The 7,532-nt window shown below is 35.9% G+C and overlaps 1 pseudogene; it reads left to right on the plus strand.

Annotated features, from left to right (window-relative positions):
- The first annotated feature begins 313 nt into the window (after positions 1-313).
- On the plus strand, positions 314-5,381 carry LOC122141219 (annotated as a pseudogene).
- The last annotated feature ends 2,151 nt before the right edge of the window (positions 5,382-7,532 follow it).

Raw genomic sequence — 7,532 nt, forward strand, 5'->3', positions numbered from 1 at the left:
GCAGATCACTGCAATGACATCATACTCCTTCATCAGAGGAAGAAACGCACACGCCGCGCTCATTACCCGCATCATCAGACCGCACGCTCAGTGTATCCTTTACACAAGCTTCTGCTGAAGTTTGTGTGTGTGTGTGTTTAGTGTCAATGCTCGTCCTTAATTCTACAGCAGTTATGGGGATCCAGATTCAGGAAACCGAGTGCAGAATATATCTGATCTCCAGTCCTCAGTGAAGGTACAGTATGTGCTGCAGATGCTTTGGATTGTGTGTGTGGACAGGTCTGTTCCTCTTTCACTGTGTGTGTGTACGCTGATGGAGGTGTCTGTTTTTCAGTGTTTTTGCTGGTGTGGTTCGTTTGGACGTGTGGCTCTCGGGTGGAACATGAACTGTGTGTTTGGAAACAGAGACTTTGAGCTGCAGTGTAAAACAGTTCATCACAGCGATGCAGGTACACGATCCAAAACACACACACACACACACACACACACACACACACACACACACACACACACACACACACACACACACACACACACACACACACCCACTCACAGATAAATAAAATATATGAATGATGTTCATGCAGAGCACATACACAAAGAAACATCTGTCCAAGACCAGAAACAGACTACTAAAACACAAGAGAACACCCTCTACGACATGCTGCTAATAGTTTTATAGTGTTGACAGGGTGTCATTTTTTGCAGCATCAAACTACTTTTTTCTCTTCTGCGCATCAATTTGTTTGACCAGAAATACAGTAAAAATAGTAATATTGTGAAATATTTTTACAATTTAAAATAACTGTTTTCTATTGGAATATATTTTCAAATGTAATATATTCCTGTGATCAAAGATACATTTTTAGCATCATTAACATCATTCAAAAAACATTCTAATATGCTGATTGGCTGCACAAGAAACATTTATTATTATTATTATTATGCTAAAAACTGCTTATTGGCCCCATACTTTTGAACAGAAGTGTATTTTAAATATATTTTAATAAATCATTCTTGCTTTATTTTGAAGGCATCTCAGCCATGGTGGAGTTACCGAAGAACTTCATTGCAGCTGCCATGGATAAAGAGATCGGTAACTGAAAAATAATTTTCCCATAAAATGTATGTTTTAAAAAAAAAAAAGAATGGTATTTTCAACAAATATGAAAAGATTACATTTACTGGACTAGCAAAAGCTGACATGGTTCTCGTAAAATCTTCATTTCAAAGCTCTGTTCAGTTACCTTTTCATGTTATAAAAGCTATTTTTTGATAAGAGTGCTTGTAGGTAAATGAATGATTTGAAATGTTTTCAGTGATATTTAAGCTGAGCCTGTCTGGATCAGACATTGTGGTTATGGGCCATGCGTCACTCTAGCTGACCATCAGGACACCATCCATTCTCTCATCAGCATCAACCGGTGAGACATTTGACGACAGTCGGTCCTCACGTACACCCTGAGATCATTTTGTTTTGTGTTGAGTATTGTTGTTTAGTGTTTTGGTTATTGTTTGATCTCAGACGGCTTGTTTGCGAGCGGCTCTCATATCGGTGAGCTCATCATCTGGGATTCAGTGGATTGGACGATCCAGGCGTATGAGCACATTCTGTGGGAGGAGCCGGCGGGAGACAGCCAATCAGAGGTCAAACTGAAACAGATCGAGAGATCCATTCAACACATGAGCTCAGCACGGAGAGGTAAGAAACTGACCCTCCGTTGTAAATGATCAGTTTTTATTTAAATGATACAACAATGGTCAAAAGGTTGGAATAATTATGAGTTTTTAACGTTTTTTGAAAAAAAAGTCTCTTGTGCTCACCCAAGGCCACATTTTTATTTAATCAAAAAATTCAGTAAATAGAGTAACATTGTGAAATATTATTACAATTTGAAACAACTCCTTTCTATTTCAGTATATTTTAAATGTAATTTATTCCTGTGATGCAAAGCTGAATTTTCAGCTTCATTACTCCAGTCCTTCAGAAATCGTTCTAACATGCTGAAAAAATTTATTTTTATAAATGTTGAAAATCATTTTTGCTGCTTCGTATTTTTTGTAGAAACCGTAACACTACCATTCAAAAGTCTGGGGTAAGTAATAAATAAATACATAATAATATAATCATTTAACAAGGATGCATTCATTGATCAAAAGTGATGATAAAGCCATTTACTGTATAATATTACAAAACGTGTTTATTTCAAATAATTTCACTTCATTAATTAATCCTCAAAAATTCAGCTTTTGCATCACAGGAATAAACTACATTTGAAAATATATTCAAGTACAAAACATATTTGAATTAATATTTCACAATAGTGCTGTTATGCAGGCTTGGTGAGCAGAAGAGACTTCTTTCAAAACTTGAAAAAATGGTCATTGTTCCAAACTTTTGACTGCTAGTGTATATCATAAAAATAATCTATGATAATTCTATCTTGCATGTTTTCCTTACACGGTTATATCTCTGTCTCAGTATATAGTGGCGGCTGTAGGCAGTGGTCTGTATGTTTTTTAATGTGCTAATGAAGAGTGTGGTGGCGTACAGGAAGATGGCCCATGATTCCAATGTCTTACACACCATGCTGCAGGAGGACGGGTATGATACTGATCAGAAGAACTCCTCCAAAACATCCCTGTGAAGCGCTGGAGTAAAGCCAGGTGTTCTCTGTTTGTGTTGCAGGCGCCTGATGTCGTGCTCTGAGGACGGTAGTGTGAGGCTGTGGGAGTTACAGGACCTCCCCCTGCCCGCTGAACCCGCCTCCTCAGGTGAGCAGGACACAAACACCCTCGTTCCAGCCTCTGTTCTTTCCATCCATCCATTCATCCCTTTTATCTCTGAAATACCTTCTTCTCACCCCTTTCCTCTTTCCATCACAACCCACATCCTTCCTTCCCGCATTCCTTGTCCTCTTTCTGAAACTGATCCAGATGTTGCCACATCATCATTTACTTTGCCATCCTGTGTAGAGGATATGTGTGTGTGCGTGTGTGTGTGTTGTGTGGGGGTGCATTTTGATTTTGACAGATGCATTTTGGTTTAATTTAAAGTGTAAATAAATAATTATTCTATTTTTAAATGATCATGAGTTTAATGCATTATTTTTGTGTCCGTTTTTCTCTTTCAGGGTTTTTTGGGATGTTTGGCACTTTTGGGCAGGTCCGGTAAGCAGACGAGGCCCTCCTGCCAAGAAAATGCCAGAAATCCCTGGTCTGCGCTCGCTGGAACTGATCGGCGATCTGATTGGTCACTCTGGGGCTGTGCAGGTACGGCATGAGGTTCATGTGACATAAACCCATTGATCCAGATGTTTTCAACTAGTGCTATTAAGTGTTTTTCGGCGATCTGATTGGTCACTCTGGGGCTGTGCAGGTACGGCTAGTGCTATTAAGTGTTTTTCTCGACTTAGATTCATGAACTGGTTTTAGATGACTAGTGCTATTAAGTGTTTTTCTCGACGATGAAGCAGAGAACTCCATTGATCATCTGACATGTCTCACCAGCACACCCATCACATTAGCATTATCTTATTAAGTCATATTGCATGTTTTCAGTCATCTTCAGGGAGTTTTATCATGGCTTATCTCAGTGTGATTTAGACATGTGACTTCTGTCATCATTTACTTCAGTTTTTAAACCTGTAAAGAAAGAAAGGTGAATAAAATGATGAACAAAATGTTAGTGTTAGGTGAACGGCTATTTTAAAGCATATACAGTGTCTACACTTATTATACATATGACCAAGGGATAGGGGATATGACCAAAATCTAATATCACAATATGAGTCATTTTATTTCACGGTAATTATATATATCACACTATTTTTTGTTTCAAATAATATTTAAAATAGGTTGATTAAGTTAAGAGAACTCTCTTATGTTGTTTGATTAACATGGATGACACAGCGGGAATAGACTGCTGTCACTTTAAGAGCTGCCCGGATCCAATATACTGTTACACGCTTTCTTTCTCAGCTGCTTTCACTTAAGGCCTTATGTGTTTATGAGGATACTTGCAAAGATGGGCCTTTTGACACATAAAAGCGTGTATTTTACTGTTCAAGGCCTATAAAGCAGCAAAAATATCTCCTTTCAGTGTGTGTGTGTATGCATGTGTATATTTTATATATATATATATATATATATATATAGTAGTCAGCGTTTTGAAGTGAATCAAAATTTTTCATCAAAGTTGTCCTAAAACCTAAAGCCGAAATGCGTTCTTGTCTAAGAATGGTTTGACTACTATATATATATATATATATATATATTATATATATAGATATATATATATAAAGAATGCATATTATATTAATCCCTTTTCTCACAATAAAATTGTTGTTGTGGCAAATCAGTGGCTGCAAACAGGAGCCACAGTAGCTTTTTTAACTGTATAAGACAGGAAGAGAGGGGATGAGAGGGTGGCGACAGGAAAAGAGGGGGAAAGAGACATCATCTAATGACCTACACGTCTATTATTAGTTGTGTGTATAAAGTGTAAGAATGCTGTAGTTCCTGAATCGCTGCTAGAGATTGGCTCCAGTAATGCCAAGGTCACAGAGAGCCACACATGACTACTGATAAAACCATTGCCTTGAATCTACCGAGGGCCGCAAAAGAATGCAGACACTTCAGCTACGTTTAGCTAGTTTTCGTTTAGATTTTAAATCAGTATTTGAAGTGTAAGTTTATTATTATTATTTTATTTTACATGCTGGTTTAGTGCATTGGTTTGTTATTCAGACGTCAGCTTTTTTCAGTTTTTTTTTATTTTTAAGTTTGAGTCAACACAGTGTAAGTAAGAAGTGTGTCTTGTGTTGCAGATGTTTCTGAGTTTTAAGGAGAAGGGTCTGGTCACCTGCTCTACCGATCACCTGCTCATCATCTGGAAGGATGGAGAGTTACAGTCTCAGCTCCGCAGTCTCGCTGTCTTCCAGAAACTCGAGGAAAACCAGAAACTGTGATCCGATCTTCAAATGGATTTGCCCATCATCATCATCTCTGAAGCTTGAAGTCTCTCTCATGACCCGGGGTTCAGGCCGTGTTTTTAATATGAACACCTTTCTTTGCCTTACTAACCATCTGCAAAGCTTTGTCACATCAGTGTTTTAACTTCATATTGTTTTGATATGATAAAATGCTTATGATGTTGTGATTTTAATTGAATGGTTTTATGAAATCAGTGTCTTATAGTAAATGTCTTTAAGGATGTACATATTGTGATATTGTAATGTGTTTATATGTTATTTTAATTTTTTTAAAGTGCAATGATAACACTTTACAATAAAGTCTCATTTGTTATAAATACAGTTGTTCGTTAGATCACAGTATATGGTTATTTATCGCTAACTTTAAAAATAGTGATAATTGTAAAAATTAAAACGTTAACTGAAATGTATTTAAAAAAGTATTTAAGTATTTAAAATTGTCTCATTTTAATTTAGTTTAACTGGATATACTAAAATTACTAAAACTTAAAAAATTTAAATGAATAACATATAGTGTTATAGTAATAACTGCTTAATTAATGTTAAGTATAGTTCCCTTTTTGTTGATGTTTTCAAGTAATGTTAACAAATGAAACCAAGATCGTGAAGTGTTATCAGTGTGATTCTTGTGTATTTCTTTTAACTGACAGAACTGATTAAAGCTTGATGTGTCTGTAAATTCAATCAAAACCACTTTTATTGCAAACCTTTATTTTTTTGTGTGTGTCTCACAAACACAATGGATTTTCAGAGTTGGAGTGGCGTCTCCAAATGACAGCAGAGACAGAGACAGATTCAACAGAAGTAAACAAAGCAAACAGACATTTTATGCAACATAGAATCTATTGTTTTGTACGACTGACAATACAATAAAATAAAATCCTTCGACGAAAACAAACCTGTTAAAATGGCATGTGACCATTTTTTCTTTTCAGTGATGTATTTGTTCAATAAAAAATAGTTTATATACATTTGCGCAAGGGATGATGCTAGTGTTCATTCCCCGTACTTCAAAAAATACAGTAATTGGCACAAAATCTACACTCAGCGGTTCAGTTCACGCTCGCTAATTGAACAGGCTGTGTCTCAAGCCCCGCCCCCTGGTTATGATGTCATTGGGAGGTCATCATGGTATGCTAATAGGGAGCCCTTTGATCATGAGGGTGACGCGTGATGGATGACACGCCCATCAAAAAGATTCACAAATGTTCAAATTTGACTATGGGCTGATCAGTATTGAATTATTACACAAGGATTTTTAATACTTTAGGTAGTTTTTAAAAGTTGTTTCATAACAAATAATATACAGCATGAGCGCTTCCCATGAGCCTGAGCGATTCTGCTACCTTTACACTGGAAAAAGCAGTCAATTTAAATCTGAAAATAAGATGCAGCTGAAATTTAAGATTAAACCTAATGGGTGAAACTATAAGATACACCTAACCATCTCCAATGAAATGTTCTGGCTTTCGACAGCATTTATGGCAAAATATTGACTTCAAATCAAAAATAACTCTGATTCGTCTCTCTTTTTTTTATTACTGTTTAAAAAAAAAATAGAAAGCAAATATGAGACCAGAAATCAAATGCAAGCATAACAGCAGTAATGCTTAAATCCACCTAGAAAAAATAGTTCCAGCTGAAAAATTGTGACACATTTTTACAGCTATAATAATACTATATAATTATATTATTATTATTTTAATATTATAATTATAAATTATTATAAATATGAGCTTTACATTTCCGATTTTCAAGTCTGAAACTACTGTAACTATTTAAAATAAAACTTTTTTAAAATAATTAATAAATAAATAAAAGAGGGACGAGTCAAAATGATTTTCTGTGGTAATCAACATCATGCTACAAATACTGTTGATGAAACGTATCAAAGCCAGAATCTTCATCTTCATCACTAAACATCCAACAACATACTAAACCAACAAGCATCAGAACAACTACTAATCATCATATTAATATTACAATGGACCTTTGGAATGAAACAATCACATGGTGGCATTGTACAGTCACTCTGTACTTCAAATCAGGTTTATGATGAATCTCATCATCAGTGTTGACAAGTGAACGAGGAGCATTTTATAAGAGATAAAGCCATGAACCTGAATATTCTCCTCTATATCTATTTATATTAATATCTCTAAAAGTCCATATAAATTCATAATCAAAACATCTGAGCTTAAAAAGGGTTTTGCGATTTGTTTTTACATTTTGTACTTAAATGACATAAAAACCCTGTGTGTGAGAATGCAATATGCAGTATATAATATTTGGTTGTGAAGCAGGATAATGCAGGAGCTTTTTCAACACTGAAAGACTAGGAAGAAAGAGGATGAGCAGGGTGGAGGACAGGAAAATAGAGATAGATACATCATCTCTGACCTGCACTTCCATGATTAGTTCTAGAATGTTCTATGGCTTTCTATCAGTCCGGCCCCAAAGCCAGAATCAGACCAAATCCAGCCTCGTCTGAGAGGAGTTGAATCTCCACCGCGTTTGTTCATCGTTACAGGTTACTAC

This window comes from Cyprinus carpio, chromosome B21, assembly GCF_018340385.1.
Source record: "Cyprinus carpio isolate SPL01 chromosome B21, ASM1834038v1, whole genome shotgun sequence".
Classification (NCBI taxonomy): Eukaryota; Metazoa; Chordata; class Actinopteri; order Cypriniformes; family Cyprinidae; genus Cyprinus; species Cyprinus carpio.